At 36.9% G+C, this 19,102-nt stretch overlaps 1 pseudogene; it reads left to right on the top strand.

Moving 5' to 3' along the window:
• The first annotated feature begins 10,253 nt into the window (after nucleotides 1–10,253).
• On the top strand, nucleotides 10,254–17,135 carry LOC118013521 (annotated as a pseudogene).
• Nucleotides 17,136–19,102: the final 1,967 nt, after the last annotated feature.

Here is a 19,102-nt window from a genome sequence, read left to right as displayed (position 1 = left end):
TTTGCAGCTCCTTTTTCTCTCAGGACCTTTGTCAATTCTGGACAGTGGGCAAAATGTGGAATGTCTAAGGGCCCAGGCTAACAGTTGCTACTAAAAGGCAGGAAAATCAACATTCTCATGACATCTCTCTGGGCTCTAGAGAAAACAGCTACAGACAAGAGGTTTCTAGGATTTTTTTGAGAAAAAGGGTGGGGAATCGAGTTCACTTCCATATCAGTTTCACATCAGGGCATTCACTTCTGAAAAATTAAATTCTGAAGTTTCCTAGTGTTGGAGGTTAAGACACTAAGTAGATTGCCCTCAAAAATAAAGGCAAGTTCAGGGGCAGAGCAAGATGGTGGAGGAGTGGGAGACCTGGATTTCATCTGGTCCCAGGAATTCAGCTGGATAGGGATTAAACCATTCTGAACACCTACAAACTCAACAGGAGATCGAAGAAAAGAATAGCAGCAACTCTCCAAACAGAAAAGCGACCACTTTCTGGAAGGTAGGACGTGCAGAGAAGTGAATCTGAGGTGATTTTCGGGAGAATAGACGGCGGGGGAGGGGCCTCCATTGGTCGCTTCTGGCAAGTGATAGAGCAGCAGAGCACAAAATCGGAACTTTTAGAAGTCTGCTTTCCTGAGGGACGTCACTCTGGTGGCTTAGCAGGGGGTGGAACCCTCGCGGGACAGTGTGGTCTCAGGACCCTAGGGGTCACAGAAAGACCGGGGGTGCCTGAGTGCAGCAGAGCTCCCAGGTATCAGAGCAGGGAAGCCAGCAGCAGAGATGGAGCTGAGGCGTGGGCTCTCAGCTCGGGGTTGCCATAAACCGTGATCTGTGGCACAGTCGGGCCACTGCTCCTCCAGCAGGGACCCAAAAAGCAGCAGATCCAGGGAGACTCACCTTCTTCTCCCGGGAGGAGAGGCATGGGAGTGCACCGCAGGGATCTGCTGGGTTTAGAGACTCCACACCAGATCAGGTGCCAGAGATAGAAATGCTCGGGCACAGGCTGGGTGAGCATGGAGTGCAGCCAGAGACCAGGGAGACAGGAGTGATTGACTGCTTTTCTCTGGGGGTGCACTGAGGAGTGGGGCCCCAAGTTCTTGGCTTCTATGGGGCAGAGATTGGGAGGCTGCCATTTTCACTCTCGGCCTCCAAAGCTGTACAGGAATCTTGCAGGGAACAAAAGCTCCCAAGAGCAGACCCAAGCAGATTACTTAGCCCAGACCGGGCAAGGGCGGGGCAATTCTGCCTCTGGCAAAGACATTTGGGAACCACAGCAACAGGCCCCTCCCCCAGAAGGTCAGCGAGAACAGCCAGCCAAGACCAAGTTTACCGATCAATGAGAACAGCAGAACTCCAGAGCTAGGGTAATACTTCACATAGAATCCATGGCTTTTTTACCATAATTCTGTAGTTTTTCAAAGTTAATTTTTTTTTAACTTTTTTTTTTAATTTTTCTTTTTCCCTTTTTCAACCAACATCTTGTCAATCCCTTTTTAAAAAACATTTTTATTTTTCATTTTTAGAGTCATATTCTATCCCTTCAGAGTAGTTACCAATATTTTTGGCATATATATATAAGTTGTTCTCTCTTTAAAATTTTGAGATAGTTTCTTCTAACAGACCAAAATATACCCTAAATCTCTAGTGTATGTTTTTTTTCTACTCCCCTGCCTGATCGCATTCTCTCCCTTTTTTTTCTTTTTTTTTTTAAATCCTCTTCTTTCTTTTTTCAAACAACTTCTTATCAATTCCTTTTATAAAATTTTTTATAATTTGCATCTTTACAGTCATATTCCATCCCTTCATCACATCAAACCTTATTATTGTACACATAAAAGTTTTTCTTTCTTTAAAATTTTGGGAGGCACTTTCTTCTAAAAGACCAAAATACACCCTAAATCTAGTGTGTGGCACTGATCTATATACCAGCCTGATCATATTTGATCATATTCTGCTTTTTTTGTTTGTTTTGTTCTGTTTTTGTTTGTTTTTATCTTTATCTTTTTCTTTTTTTTTTCCTTTTTCTTTTTTCTCTCTTTCCCTTTCTTTTCCCACTGCTTCAGGTCTTTTCTGATTTGTTTAGAGTATATTTTCTGGGGACGTTGTTACCCTGTTAACATTTTGTTCTCTCATTAATCTATTCTCCTCTGCACAAAATGACAAGATGGAAATAATCACCTCAACAAAAAGAACAAGAGGTAGTACCGACTGCCAGGGACCTACTCAATACGGACATTAGTACGATGTCAGATCTAGAGTTCAGAATCATCACTTTAAAGATACTAGCTGGGCTTGAAAAAAGCATGGAAGTTATTAGAGAAACCCTTTCTGGAGAAGTAAAAGAACTAAAATCTAACCAAGTCGAAATCAAAAAGGCTATTAATGAAGTGCAATCAAATATGGTAGTGCTAACTGCTAGGATAAATGAGGCAGAAGAGAGAATCAGTGATATAGAAGACCAAATGATGGAAAATAAAGAAGCTGAGAAAAAGAGAGATAAACAACTACTGGATCACGAGGGCAGAATTCAAGAGATAAGTAATACCATAAGACGAAACAACATTAGAATAATTGGGATCCCAGAAGAAGAAGAAAGAGAGAGAGGGGCAGAAGGTATAATGGAGCAGATTATAGCAGAGAACTTCCCTAATTTGGGAAAGGAAACAGGCATGAAAATCCAGGAAGCACAGAGAACCCCTCTCAAAATCAATAAAAATAGGTCAACACCCCAACATCTAATAGTAAAACTTACGAGTCTCATAGACAAAGAGAAAATCCTGAAAGCAGCTCAGGAGAAGAGATATGTAACCTACAAGGGTAGAAACATTAGATTGGCAAGAGACCTATCCACAGAGACCTGGCAGACCAGAAAGGACTGGCAGGATATATTCAGACCACTAAATGAGAAAAATATGCAATCCAGAATACTCTATCCAGCTAGGCTGTCATTGAAAATAGAAGGAGAGATAAAAAGCTTCCAGGACAAACAAAAACTAAAGGAATTTGCAAACACAAAACCAGCCCTACAAGAAATCTTGAAAGGGGTCCTCTAAGCAAAGAGAGAGCCTAAAAGCAACATAGACCAGAAAGGAACACAGACAATATACAGTAACAGTCACCTTACAGGCAATACAATGGCACTAAATTCCTATCTTTCAATAGTTACCTGAATGTAAATGGGCTAAATGCTCCAATCAAAAGACACAGGCTATCAGATTGGATAAAAAAACAAGACCCATCGATATGCTGTCTTCAAGAGACTCATTTTAGACCCAAAGACACCCCCAGATCGAAAGTGAGGGGGTGGTAAACCATTTACCATGCTAATGGACACCAAAAGAAAGCTGGGGTGGCAATCCTTATATCAGACAAATTAGATTTTAAACCAAAGACTGTAATAAGAGATGAGGAAGGGCACTATATCCTACTTAAAGCGTCTATCCAACAAGAAGATCTAACAATTGTAAATATCTATGCCCCTAACATGGGAGCAGCCAACTATATAAGCCAATTAATAACAAAAGCAAAGAAACACATCAACAACAATACAGTAATAGTGGGGGACTTTAACATCCCCCTCACTGAAATGGACAGATCGTCTAAGCAAAAGATCAACAAGGAAATGAAACAAAATTAAAAAGTCTAGCTTACTTTTTATTGGAGAATCAGAAGAAAAGAAGAGACTGAACAAAAGCATTATTTCAAGAAATACAGGCCATGAATTCTCCAAAACCAAATACTAACATCAAACCACGGGTTTAATAAATTCTGTATACTCTAAGAAGTATGAATACTAAGAAGTCTACATCTTGGAACATCATAGTAAAACAAGCAAAAAACAAAGATAAAGAGAAAATTTTAATAGCAGCTATAAAAACTGACACGTTATTGTTGTAGGAACAAACAATATAACTGATGACTGATTGTTCATAGAGGTATGGAAACCAGAAAACCATGAAAAAATATTGCCAAACGCAGACAAAACAAAATGCTAAGAGTTCTACATTCGGCAAAAAATATTATAGATTGAGACAAAATAAAAATTATTTCAGAAACACTAAAATTAAGGAACATATTATCACACTTGTACTTAAAGAGAATCATTCTAGGTAGAGGCACAAGAAACAGAAAAATTATACGTGAAAAGGTAAATGTTTGGGTTAAATATATTGGATATGGCTAAACAAAATAATAATTATAATGTAAATATTATATACATGTAAAATTAAATACACAAAAACAAAAACAAAGGTGGGAAAATTTTAACATCATTGACATTGCTTGAAGTAATAATTTATATTAGATAAAGTCAGTCCAGAACCCATGCTTAATTTTTTATTGCAACCACTTAATAAAATAGTGTGCATAAAATAAGCTGACCACATAATTTAAAGTGTAATTCAAAAGAAGGCAAGAAAGTGGAGTATATACCAGAACAAATAATAAAATGGTAGATATAAACATTATACATGTGTACGTGTGTATATACATATATGTATATATGTAACTCTTAAAGGTCCAAAAACTAAATACTAAACAAAAAACAAAGATTATTATACCAGAATTATTTTAAAAAGTGTGTTATATATTCCTTATCAGAGATACACCTTAAATGTGTGTGGACATATAGAGACTAAGAATTAAAGGATGGAAGGGGTCCAAGATGGTAGCATAGGAAGATCCTGAACTCACTTACTCCCATGAAGATATCAAATCTACAGCAACATATGAATCATTTCCCTCTGAAAAAATATCTGAAAACTAGATGAGCTCCTCTTCTACAAAAAAAAGGTAAAAAGTGAGACAATTAGAAGAAGCAGAAACACAGTCTCAGTCTCAGCGAAAAACCCTACCCCTGGCACAACAACGCACAACAGGGAAGGATCTCACTAATGTGGTCCTTCTAGAGGAGTGAGGGATTGGGCCCCACATCAGGCATTCCAACCTTAGGGATCTGCACTGGAGAGACAAGCTCCAGAACATGCCTGGCTTGGAACACCAATGGGACCAGCATCCAAGGAACCCAAAGTGCTATAGGAAACTGAGATTCTTCTTTTAAAGGTCTGGCATGTGGTCTCACTCACCCTTGGACCCAGCAGAAAATGCCAATTTGAAAAGTACCTAGACTATAGGTGAAGGAGATTCATTTGCTTGTCTGGGGGCATCTACTCAAGAAGTAGAGGGCAGTCGGAGCTCTCTCTGGGCATGGAAGTGCTGGCACGTGCTGTTTGTGTGCTCTCCACTTATACTGCTAGCACTGGAAGATGTGTTTGTATGAGGCATCATCCTGCTGCTTCACTTGGATGGGGAGGGTAAATGGTCCTGGCACTGTCCCAATGTCTTGCTGAGGCCAGGAGATGGATAGGCATTGTGATCCTCTGCTCTCTGGCTGGAGCAGGTGAGTGCAAACAGTTGCAGCATTCTACTGTTCCCTTGCTAAAGTCGGCAAACACAGGTGGTTGTGACACTCCCACAAACCTTGGCTGGGGCTGGCAGGTACAAGTGGTAACAGTTATTACACCACACCCAATCTGGGGTCAGCAAAGGCATTCAAATAGGGCATTCTCTCGCAGCCTGCTGCACCACATGTGGTCAAGTCATTTTCGCACTGCTTTTCTGAAATGAGTGAGTATAACTCACCCCCTATACTTTCCAGATGCCCTGCTAAACCCAGCAGGTGCACACAAACCATTCTGGGAACAATCCACACGGGGGATAATTTGTCTTATATGGGGGTTGATTCCTGAGCTCAGTGAAACTACAATAATCAGAAAGACAGTTTCTGGCAAGCCAACACCTCCAGGACACTGCACAGACAGCAGACTGAAACATACCTGTACTCTTCTTGCAAAAAAGTCCTATTTACTTATACTGGAGATTCAGCCTGAGGGCATTTTCATGAGTAATATAATCATTGTGTTAGAGCCACGGTTTGGGATGGGGGATAGTGGAAGGTCCTGGAGAGACCATGAGCATAGGTTCTAGTTGAATAAGAAGAGCTGTCCCCTTTTCATTTGTAAGAAGGAATAGGACACTTCCACCCACAGTTGCTACAGCAATTAGGCAAGAAAAAAAAATTAAAGCCATCCAAATTAAAAAGGAAGATGAAAAACTATATATAGACTTAAAAGATACATTAAACTAGATGTACATAGTGGATATATAAAGAGTATTCTATCCAACAGCAAAAAATACCGTTTCTACTCAAGTGCACATGAAACATTACCCTGGATAGATCACATATTAGGCCAGAAGACAAGTCTCAATATATTCAAGAAGATGAAAATTATATCAAGCATCTTCTCTACTATAATAGTATAAAACTAGAAATCAACTATGAGAAAATTGGAAAAAAATACAAATTTGTGGAGATTAAACATGCTACTGAGCAACAACTGGGTCATCAAATAAACCACAAGAGAAATTTAAAAATACTTAGAGTCAAATGAAAACAGAAAAATGACAACAAAATCGTTGAGATGCAGCAAAAACAATATTAAAAGGGAAGTTCATAGCAATAGATGCCTACCTCAAGAAATAAGAAAAATACCAAATAAACAATCTAACTTTGCTTCTAGCAGAATTAGAAAAAGAAGAGTTTAAAGCCCAAACTTAGTAAAAGGAAGTAAATAATAAAGATCAGAGCAGAAATAAGTAAAATAGAGTATAAAAAGGCAATAGAAAAGCTCAATGAAGCTAAGAGATGGTTCTCTGAAAAGGTAAAATTGAGTAACCTTTCTCCATATTCACCAAGAAAAAAAGAGAAAGGGTTTAAATAAACAAACTCAGAAACAAAAGAGGGAAAGTTACAACTGATACCACAGAAATACAAAGGATTACAAAAAGACTACTACAAACAATCATATACACACAATTCAAAAATCAAGAAGAAACAGATAATTTCCTAGAAATATATAATCTTCCAAGACTGAATCAGGAAGAAATAGAATATCTGAATAGAGTAATTACCAGTAAGACTGAAATAGCCAGGAACAAATGGCTTCACTGGTGAATTCTACTAAACATTCAAAAAAGAGTTAATACCAATTCTCAAACTACTCCAAAAATTAGAAGAGGAGGGAACTCTTCCAAATTCATTTAATAAGGCTAGTGTTACCCTGATACCAAAAGCAGATAAGGACATAACAAAAGCAGATAAAGTAAAATTATAGGCTAATATCCCTGATGAACATAGATGCAAAAATACTCAACAAAATGTTTGCAAACCAAATTCAGCAATACATTAGGAAATCTATACACCATGATCAAGTGGGATTTACTCCAAGGCTGCAAAAATGCTTCAACATCTACGATCAAGCAATGTGATACACCACATTAACAAAATATAGGATTAAAATTATATGATCATATCAATATATACCTAAAAGGTATTTGACAAAATTCAACATCCATTTATAATAAAAACTCTAAGCAAAATGAGTATAAAGGGAATGTACCTCAACAAAATAAAAGCCATATATGATAAACCCACAGCAAATATAATACTCAATGATCAAAGTTGTAAGTTTTTCCTCTGATATCAGGAACAAGACAAGGATCCCTACTCTCCCACTTTTATTCAACACAGTATTAGAAGATGTGATATATGTATCACATACATACATATGTATGTGATTTTCTACACACCATTTACATCAACATGGATGGACCTTGTTGGGATTATAAGTGAAATAAGTCAGAGAAGGACAAATACTGTCCTGTCTTATTTCACTTATATGATAATGCTTCCTGACCAAGTTGTGTGAATTCCAGAATGAAGGCTTGGTATAAAGGTCACAGGTCAGGAAATGTAACTGAGAAAATCAGTAGGAAAAAAAGAAGGAGAAAATAGAGTAAATATGTAAAGTCAAAACAGGCAGATAAATGATAAAATTCACCATATATAAATTTGACAAAGTATTGATATACAGAATATACAAAGAATACTTATATAGCAAGGAGAAAAACCAACTTCAAAAAGAGATATCCAAATGAGAAAAAAAAAAAAAAACTGATACATGCAACAAAATGGATGAATCTAATAAACAAACTTAGCAAAGTAAACCAAGTTGAAAAATGCAAATACTAAAAAGATTCCCTTCATAGAAAGCTTGATAGCACAGAGAACTAACTTAGGGTGTTGGAAATTGAGGGAGTCATTATCCTTGGTGTGTTGATTAGTAACTGAAAGGAAGCACAATGAGGATTTTGGTGTATTAATAATATTCTATTATTTAGCCTACCACTGATTACATCAGTATGTTCAACTTATAAAACTTATAAAATTATAACTTATAATAGTATATAATAATATAATATATAACATATAATAATAACATAAAATTCAGCAAACTACATTTATCCTTTGTAATTTTTAAATAAATCCTCTTTGTATGATATACTTAAATAGATTATCAGTCTAGGTATCTATATTCTAAACATCATTCCAAGACTTTCCACCCAAAATAACACTTACCCAAGATTTCCATTTACTATAGCTTCTAGTAAAGCTGAGCCAAATTAGACAAGGCTTATAAATTTTGTTTAGGAGTACCTTGCTTATGTGTAAATTTATATAAAGGATAATTTTACATTTGGTACACACACAGGCACACACCTGTAAATGGAAGTTTAATTTATGTAGTCGACATTTCTCCAGGCCTTACAAATCTAAAAAGTAGGGTTGAAATTAAAATAAAAATTATGAAAGCAGTAATTATTTCTGAACCTCAAGTTTCCACCTGTACTTTAAGTAGCCCCAGCCTTGTGTAATGTTGTCTCACTAATCCCTCCAAGTCATATCCTGTAGTCCCCAGGTGTTCTTGTCATCTTACAAAAGCTTTGTCAGCTCATTTCCCATCTATTATTCTCTTCCCTGTCTCTTCCCTGCTGCAGAAGCCTGTGCTGCCCATAAAATTTCATAAGATCAGCCACAGCAGTTACTGCCTCGGCTAGCACTCATTCTTAAAGTGCTCTAAAGCTTCCCACTGTGTGAAAGCCACCATGCTGTGACAAACCAACCATGCCTGACTCTCCTCTGTTATACTAGGGTCCAGAGTATACCTATGCTCCTGTCATTTTTGCAGATGCTCAGTGCTGGATTATGTGCCATGATTCAGAAATGTACCACCTGGAATTAGGGACAATAATAAAAGTGTACACAGTCAGAAGCCTCAATATTTAAAAATAAAGCAAACAAACCAAAAAATTCTAACACATAGAACAAACTCCATGGATATGTGATATATATTTTGTGAAAAATATGAATTGAAAAAATATATTTTGAAATGTTTAAGTGCAGTATACTGACATTTTAGGAGTACAGTTGAAAGGCTGCATGTGTGAATTCTATATGCAAATGTTTATAGAAATTTTTCAGTGCTTATTTGTTCTTGCTTCTTTATTTTTCCATTTTAACTATATCTCATATTGTACTACACTCAAAAGTCAAGACTAAAAAGAAATGATTAAGACATAACAAAAGGAAAAGATTATTAACTCTAATATTTGAGATCAAAATATAAAAGAGATAAATATTCTAAAATTCCCATTCTGAAACAACTACAATAATATCATTCCTGGAGAATGCCATAAACATAAAAGCAATTCATTATTACTATTCTAATTATTATTTTTAATCATGTTTGAAATTAGAAGATGGAAATCATAATAATGTGAGATAAAAAGAATAAAAGTAAATTATAATAATAAATGTTATTTAATGGTGAATTAACTTATTTTTATAAGACATACTTAATGAAAAGTAAAATTGTTGAGCATATGAAAATATGCATGACTGGCGAAGGCTGACAAAGAGTAGGTATGCCAAAGAAGAATTTCACAAAACTGACTATCCCAAGAAACTGTTCCAGAATATTTCACTTGTCAAATTGCCTGAAAATATCAAGACTAACTGACAAGACTCTTTATAGCCCAAAGGTACAAATTTACAAGTTATCAAGTTTTTCTAAGAGGCTAAAATGTTCAAGACCTGTAGAATAGCCAAATAATACTAGGGTTGAAGCAAGATAAAGCTATCAAAAAAGGATAGCTTGTACCATGCTATAAAAATAAAACCATGTAGGGCTCCATTGGGCTGGTTGGCTCTTACTATTGCAGTGTTGACGCACTTCATCCTGTCTTTCTCAAACTCAACATCTGGAGGTCTTCCTACTCCTCAGCTCTTCCACCTAGATCCATAAGCCTGGGCCTTTCTTACAATTTTGCTCTTTTTTTTTTTTTCCGTCTACCCTCAACTCACCAACATGAGTGCAGATCCAGCTCTGCCTCAACGCCCGCCTGGCCCCAAAGCACCCAGTTCTAAGGACTCTTCTCCAATGCCTGAGATTTATGGGCCTGAAGAAAATTATTCATCCCTGCAAATGTCATCTGCTGAGACACCCCACATGGAGACTGTCTCTCCTCTTCCTTCATCCATGGATCTGCTTGTTCAGGACAGCCCCTACTCCTCCACTAGTCCCAGGGTAAAACTACCACCCAATTCTGGAGAGGAGAGAACAGTGAGGAAGGAAGATAATGCCCAGGGCAAGAAACAGAAGATTAGGACCGTGTTCTCTCAGACCCAACTCTTTGTCCTCTGTCCCTTGTGATGTTTTATTAGAACTGTTAATTTGTTCATTATTCTAGTATTTGTAGAAAGATGTTTTGTATTTTAATGTATCATGATAATAGTACCAGTTTGGCTGATTGGTTTATAGGTTTAAGTACAAATAAATAAAATACCCACTTTAAAAATAAATAAATAAATAAAATAAAACCATGTAAAAGGAATCACTGAAGATGAAACTTTCTGAGGATATTTCATCGGCATTACAAGCTCATTATTTTATATCCAGTAAAGTCAAACATTCCAGTAAACTCACCAACTAACATAGCCTTATAAGGAGACTATGTCAGAACCACCATTCAGGGTTATGCTGGATGTGCTGTTAATGAGGAAGACCCATGAAGAGAGAGAATTGAGGCTGAAATCAAGCTTTCACATCTCTCATACAGCTACGTGATTAGGCATGCTCCTGCAGGAAGGTGGACATCCTTAGAATTAGCTGGAAGGTACAAGCTAGGGGGGATATCATGAGTGTGTGTGTGTGTGTGTGTGTGTGTGTTATGGATGATTAGGAATGAATTCAAAAGTCATGAGTTCTATTTCAAATATCTACATATATATAAAACAGTAAAGAAAATCTAAGCATCTATTATAGTAGGGGAAAATGCCTTGATGATTTTCACTTCTGAGAGATAGAGGAAATGTTTCATCAAATGATAATTTACAGAGTTGTATATTTCACTTTCTACTTCCCATTTTCTCCCAAACACCTACAAGGTTTACAAATGACATGAGCATAGTTAAAATATTACCTACTGTCCAAAAAATTGCTAATTTAACCTCTCTCTCCTGTTTTTTAGATGAACAGATATGAATTTTATTCAATTATTTATAACAAATGTAATCCACTCTATGGCATATTCTATGAGGCTAGGAGAAGTACAATGATAATTGCATCCCCATTTTTAGGTCCAGAAAAGGTATTCAGAAGCCTCCCACAATTAAGGGCTCTGTGCAGATCTCTCCGGTCTTCTATCCACATTGGTTATACTGTTACATGCATTGTCCACGCCACCATGATTTCTGAAAAGCAGATAGATAGGTCTATAGCTGTCTGACAATGTAGATCTTTGCCAAGTCAAAGGTTCTTTGTCCATATAGCCATTCTTCTTTGAGACCTTATCATATCACTTAGGACCTTCGAAGTAGTAGGACACAGCTAATTCTGGATCCGGTGAGTCTCCACCAATCCTTTCCAGATCAGAGAATGTACTTCTTTCCCAAGTAGAGTCACACTTTCTTGTAGCTCCAAGTTGTTATTTATCTCCCTTTCCTTTCTGAGAAAGTTTTGCTTAAACTTCCCAAAGAGGAGTTGGGAAAAGAAATACTAAAAAGGAAATTTCTTCAGAAAGATTCATTTTTTTTAAATGAGGGTGTCCCACAGCAAAGAAAATGATATAATTTGCTATCTTCTTGAAACAAGGGAAAAAAAAAAAAAAACTAACTAAAAACACAAAATAGTATTTTAATTAATTATCTTGCCATTCTCCTACAGTAAACTTTACTGCAAAGACAAATCATTTCTCATTCTGAGATACTTTTTTTTTTTTTTTTTTAAGAGCAGAGAATAAGGTAGACTCCTCAGGGCAATATGTCTTTCACACAGTTGCTAACCACTTCAGTGTTGTTTTCATTTATTTTCCTTGTTTCATTGAGTATAAGCCTTCAAGGGTAAGCAGTGATATTTGGCTCCTAGCCCAATGCTTCCAATCAATTCCTTCATTATAGAACTCTTCTCAGTTATTGAGCCTACAAAGTTGGAAGAGGATTTTGTATTGTTTAAAGTTGAGGATCCCTTTCCAATCCTTCCCTGAAAACCAGCCTATTGTTAGAAGACAGAGCAAGAAAAGTCCTGCTGTATTCATGACCAGTCTTTCCCAATAAAAGCATCTATTGTTCAGTGAGAGAGTCAGCCATTTTTCTCCCCCTGCTGACTGAACTTGGTGAATTTGGAGTTCCACAAAGGTAATGGCACCTTGATCCTTCTTGTGGTGTGTGATGAAGCTATTCCTTATTGCAGATCTATTATAGAAATTCAATATATAGTTAATAAGTGAATGGATAGATGGATGCATGAATGATTCAGGGTGGAGAATATGAGGATAAGCCTTCATTCTTATTTAAATGAATGTGCCATAAAATGCATAAGCATCCTTTGGAGAAAATAACTCAAATCCATTATTCAGCAATGAAATCTAGCTTTTGTAAGAGTTATTTTTCAAGCATATATTAAATACAAATAGAAACTGATTTGTTGTTGAAGGATACCCCATATATGTCCCTTTGATTATTGATTATTCTGAACTGTAGGCCTTGAAAAACAGTAACTGAAGAGAAAGGCTTTCTCTAAACTCCTTTTATCTGGCTGAAGATAGATCCTCCGAAAGGAATTCAATTGTCATAAATCCCCTCCTGGAGTTCCATCAACCAGGGAAGATTGATGAGGAGTCTAGAGGTCTATACCACACCCAGACAACATTGTCACAAACTATCAAACATACTATCTATTCTTATAAGAGTCCATTCATCCTTCCTAAAAAATAATTTGCTTTCCCCTAAGATACCTACACTCCCCCTCTGCTTTCCCTATTAAGATAATATTTAATCCTGAATTTTAAAATCATCTCTTTGAGTTACTCAGTTTTCCCTGAGTATCTCCATGTATACATGAGGTGTATATGTTAATAAATTGTGTTTGTTTTTCTTTTGTTAATGTTTATTATATAGGAGTCTCAGTTAAGAACTCAAAAGGGGAGAGGAAAATTATTTTTCCTCCCCTATACTGCTTTAAATTCATCCAGAAGAAAAATGGTCTCTTCAACATCATTTGAGCATCTACCTTTTGTTAGCTAGGGATTTTTCTTAGGTACCCAAATGGCTCAGAATGGACGGGTGAAAGTATCATAAGTGTATTCAAAGTTGTGTGCCATGCATGTGATACTCTGGCACAAACAACACACAAATCTCAGTGGCTTAACATAATAAGGAGTATGTTTCTCTCAACTACACATGCAAAGCTAATCAGTCAGGGGCTCTGTTTCATGTCATCATTGAGGATCTCAGTGTGACAGTGATGCCCCCATCCTGTAGCCGCAAACATGCAGCATCCTCTGATAGCATGGTGGGGGATAACGCATCCACACTTAGAACGATGCACATCATTTCCCCTCACCTCATTTGCCAGAACTAGTCATATCACCCCAACTAATCACAAGGGCCCAATGAAGTGGACCCTCCTTTGTTCCCACAAGGAGAAGAGAACTTGATATAAATGGGCTCTAGAAGTGAAGCAGATCATTAACACCATGTGTTATATTCAATAATGCTCACAGACCTACATACCTTGTCATTAACTTTTAGATGCTGTATAATTTGTGCAAGTGACTTTATCCCGACTCTGCTTCCCTATCTAAAAGTGAGAATAATGAATTTATATGGTGTTTGTGAAGATTATAGAATGTAACGGAATATATGAAGACCAGATATATAGAAGCTTTTCAACAAATGGCAATGGTAGTAGTTTTTCTTACAATATATAGCACAGCAGTCCTCTTCCTTAGCTACATATTGGATTTATCTGGAGAGCTTAAAAAATAATAATGCCTGGACCCTACCCTCAGATTTTTATGGGGTAAAGACAAAGCACTGGTATTTTTAAAGGCTACCCATTTATTTCAACATAAAAGCAGGGTTAAATACCTCTCTGGTAAGATGAAAAATAAAATAGACATATGTGGTCGATATTAATTTGTTGTCTTTCTCGGAGTTTCTTTCCTTTTTAAAAATATATAACTCAACAAACTATGTTGTTTGAAGAGGGAACTAATCATGTTTTCTATAGTGAAATACATTGCTATTACGTTTTAACAATCACATTCATTTTGTAGCAAACAAGAAAATAGATACTCTATAAATAATTGTTTTCTCATGGTGGAGAAGAACAAAAAAAAAATCCATAGAAATATAACATCTAGATATACAGTAGCTGAGTAAACCAGGGGAATCACCTTGAAGTGTAATATGTATTTCCAACTAAAACAACAGATCTAGATTATGCTTCACATATACTCTTAATAAAAAGACTCTCAGAATGCTTTATTGATGGAGGTATACTAATGAGAAAAAAATTTTACCTGAAAGTCTACAGTGACACAAAAAATAGAGAACATTGTGAGGAATAGTCTAGGGTGTAAATATACAGCTTGAATATTCATTCGCAAACCAAAACTGCTACTATATAGTTTGTTAAAGAGGAAGAAACAAAGCATTGTTGGCAAAAGCACAAATTACAATTTAACGTAGCAATTTGGGAAGCCATGTTAAAACTCAATTTTGCACATAATGATAACTTGATTGATGACACTCCATCTTCTTAGTTTCTTCCTCTCCTCCTTCCTTTTTCTCTCCTCCTCCTTCTTCCTCTCCCCTCCTTCTCCTTCTTCATCTCCTCTTACTCCTCCTTCTCCATCATTGACTTCTCCATCATCGTCTTCTTCTTCTTCTTCTTAATACACCACTAAGGATTGTAAAGCATAAACCTGCACTCTATGGTTGGCATTTTTAGACAACCCACCCCCATTATCAATGCCACCTTTTCATGCTTGCCTCAAGTTATCATTAAAACATGGTGAATGAGCAAGCTATTTAGAGTATGAAAGTATTTTCCCTGAAGTATTTACATCAGGATATAATCTCCTGGCCTTAGGTAAACCATGACAGAAAAGAACACCATGTATTATTCTTTTCCTTCATTAGTTAATTGAGTTGGGATTTAAGTCAACAAATGTAGTCAACATTTATTATACATAAAGCATTGTATTAGCAATGCTATTGTTCTTAAATATTTATTTAAAACCTCTTAATAGGTTAATTTTGTATATAAAGTACATGAATGTATATGTATATATAAATATATATAACATATATTTGAAGTTTCACATATATCTAAAATACACAAGCAAATCTCATTTAGTATTAATTATTTATTGAAGAACTGGTATATTCAAAGCACTATCCTAATTTCTTAGATACTGTGTCTTGTGTTTTGGAATTTTACTTTTGTTTTGTTGTTTATTTTTCATTTCTTACCTAAGTTATGAGAGTAGTCAGCAAAAAAGGAAATATTAACTTAAACACGGAGAAATAAGGGTGAAGTCAGTATATATGAAACATTTTGCAGCAATAAAATTGTTTGGATATGTAGAGAAGAGCAAAGGTAGAATCCAAATACTCCTTAAGTTTGTGAATCAATTTATAAAGTAACAGCAAGTTGTTTTCTATTATTATTACCTACATGAAGAAACGTTATATACACTCGTGAAGAAACAATCTGGACTTGATGCACCTGAGGAAACGTGGGGGCTTTGACATATCCTTGTTTTACCGAGATATCATCAGCACAGCCGAGGATGAGGACCTAGGGGTTCACTTTGAGGAATCCAGCAAACTGGAAGACCTGTTGAGGAAGGTTTGCGCTAAGGAGATCAGGAAGCGTGTGCTCTGAAGGTTGAAGCTTAAGCTCAGCAAAGATACAGCACTCACTGTCGGCTTGTGTAATAATGTCCAGAAGGCTGTCAAACCTCCTCCTGTGAGGCTTTATTGGGAAACCAGTGAACCAGTGAAATCCAAGACCCGGACATTTGATGTAAATATGGGCGGTTTGCTTCTGCCTAGCGACACCAAGAGGTCTCAGAACTATGGCAGTCATCAGATTTAACTAGAGAAAGAGGAAACAGAAGAGCTGAAATGCTTTGATGAGCCGGGTTTGATTCCCATCGGTTTCAAGCCCTTGATGATGCTGAAGAAGCGCCATTACCTGAGGCCCTCCCTGTTCGTGCACCCCGAAGAGTCCCTGGTGAATGGGAGCTCAACCCTGTTCAGTGCTCTCCTCACCAGGTGTCTGCAGAAGGAGGTCAGGGCAGTGTGCAGATACACCCCCCGTCGGAACATCCCTCCTTATTTTGTGGCCTTGTTGCCACAGAAGAGGGGCTGGATGAGCAGAAAATTCAGGTGACTCCCCCGGGCTTCCAGCTTGTCTTCTTACCCTACGCTGATGATAAACGGAAGCTGCCCTTTACTGAAAAAGTCGTGGCGAACCCAGAGCAGATAGACTAGATGAAGGCTATTGTTCAGAAGCTCCGTTTCAACTACAGAAGTGACAGCTTCGAGAATCCAGTGCTGCAGCAACAGTTCAGGAAACTGGAGGCGTTGGCTTTGGATCTCATGGAGCCTGAGCAAGCGGTGGGTCTGACACTGCCTAAAATTGAAGCAATAGATAAAAGACTGGGCTCCCTGGTGAATGAGTTTAAGGAGCTTGTCTACCCACCAGATTATAATCCTGAAGGAACAGTTCCCAAGCAGAAACAAGATGATGAAGGTTCTGGAAGCAAAAGGCCCACGATGGAGTTATCTGAAGAGGATCTGAAGGCCCATGTGAGGAAGCCTGCAGGGTGTATGGGCTGCCGGCCGATTGAAGAAGCAGGAACTGCTGGACACGCTCACCAAGCACTTCCAGAACTGACCAGACAGCCAGCCCCCGCTTCTGCACTCTAGCCAGGCTGCCTGGTTTTGTTCTCATCAAGTTAAAACATATTTCTCCTGAGCCAGGAAGAGTCTGCCTGATACAAGCCAAGGACTTTACATGTATGAGATGTTCTGTTGCCGTGGAAACAGCATAGCTCTCCCCTTTTCTGTGCTTTACTGTCTGAATAAAGAACCCTAACTTTGTACTAAAAAAAAAAAAAGATTTTTTAATATAGTACAGAAGAAGTGTTTTATTGAAATAATGCATCACATTTGTGTCTTAATTTTTAAAGACTATTTAATAGAATTATGGTCAGTATGTTAGACTAACATAGTTGTTTTCCAATATCCATTTTACACACAGAAATTGACAAAATATGAAAAACACTTGTTTAAATAAGAATCAAGAGAAAAAGAAAACAAGAAAGAAATATCTCAGGTTCTAACCATGAAGAGGAACATGTTTGTTGTAAACAACCAGACTACTGATGTAGAAGAAATAATATCAAACAGTATATACTAGATTGGGAAACAGATGCATAGTTCTTCTACAGTGCGGAATGGAACTAAACCCCCACAAACTTAGAAAACTGAAAAGGCACTGCAAAAACGGGATTAAAAATATTTGGCACCTTGGCTTGGGGATATTCAATAGAATAGGCCATTGATTTAGGGCTGTGTGTGAAATAAGAGACATCTGAGAACAAACAGTCCCATTACCATTTCTCATGAGATACAAAAGACCTAAGCCAATAAATGAAAACAAAACTGTACTGAAACATGCACAATAATTAAATGTGAAAAATAATATATTTACTAATTCAACTTGCATTCTTACAAGGTGAATGTGTCTTCATTTATGGACACAACATTTCTCAAATTAAAAACAATGACAATAACAACTTGATACATCTTTAGAAGCCTGCACACTTGCAGCAAGAAGAATGTACGAGAACACTTACGGTAACATTTTTATTTTGATCAATGGCAACACTAGAAATAATCCAAAATAAATCAAAAGTAAAATGGATATACAAATTATGGTTTATTCATACAAGAAATTACTGTGGAGAAACCAAAAATATAAGCAATGATTTCAAGTAATAACTCAGACTAATATTAAAAACATAATATTGAAGAAAGAAACCCATAAGACAGAGGAAAGACTACATACTACATGAATCTGATTGTATAAAGTTTTTTTTAATGGCAAAAGTAAACAATAGAGATTTGTAGTTATGGGATACAATAGGGACGCATAATTATGAGGTAAATTTTAAAGGGATAAAGAAAATGGTTGCCACACAAGTGAGCTTGTGGTAACTCTTAAAAGAAAGAGATGAAGGGGCGCCTGGGAGGCTCAGTCATTAAGCGTCTGCCTTTGGCTCAGCCCCGCATCGGGCTCCTTGTTCAGCTGGGAGTCTGCTTCTCCCTCTCCCTCTCCCCCTGCTTGTGTTCCCTCTTTCGCTGTGTCTCTCTCTGTCAAAAAAAAAAAAAAAAAAAATTAAAAAGAAAGAGATGTTGTGATTGGGTTGTAATAAAATAATAAATACTAAAGGAAGTAACCTAGAGCTCATAAAGGGCAATGATGAAGATTCTCAAGTAGGCATAATTTTACTTATTTCCTTTGCTAAGTACAACTAAAAGCCCTGAACATTATTGAAGAAAAAAATAAGAAGACTCTTCAAAGGTGGGAAAAAGAAGGCGTAGCTGCTAAGGACATGGGGACTGGGAAAAAAAAATTAGTTCTCTGGGTTTTATTTTTGTCTAATATATCCCAGACTTGGAGTTAAAGATGACTGCAACTTGGACATGCCAACAGGCACAGAACTGTTCTCTTTAACCAAAGGATCAAGGGAAGAGGAGCTTAGCAAACAGAAAAATTTTAGATAATGACTACTCCACTTTAGACAAATAACACAGAAAAAACTCTGGCCCCACTCCTACTTAATCCAGCAAGTGAGG

The sequence above is a fragment of the Mirounga leonina genome, unplaced genomic scaffold, assembly GCF_011800145.1.
Source record: "Mirounga leonina isolate KUSES-001 unplaced genomic scaffold, KU_Mleo_1.0 Mir_153, whole genome shotgun sequence".
NCBI classification, from domain to species: domain Eukaryota; kingdom Metazoa; phylum Chordata; class Mammalia; order Carnivora; family Phocidae; genus Mirounga; species Mirounga leonina.
The sequence above is the reverse complement of the archived record's forward strand: the minus strand, read 5'-3'. Positions and strand labels throughout refer to the sequence as shown.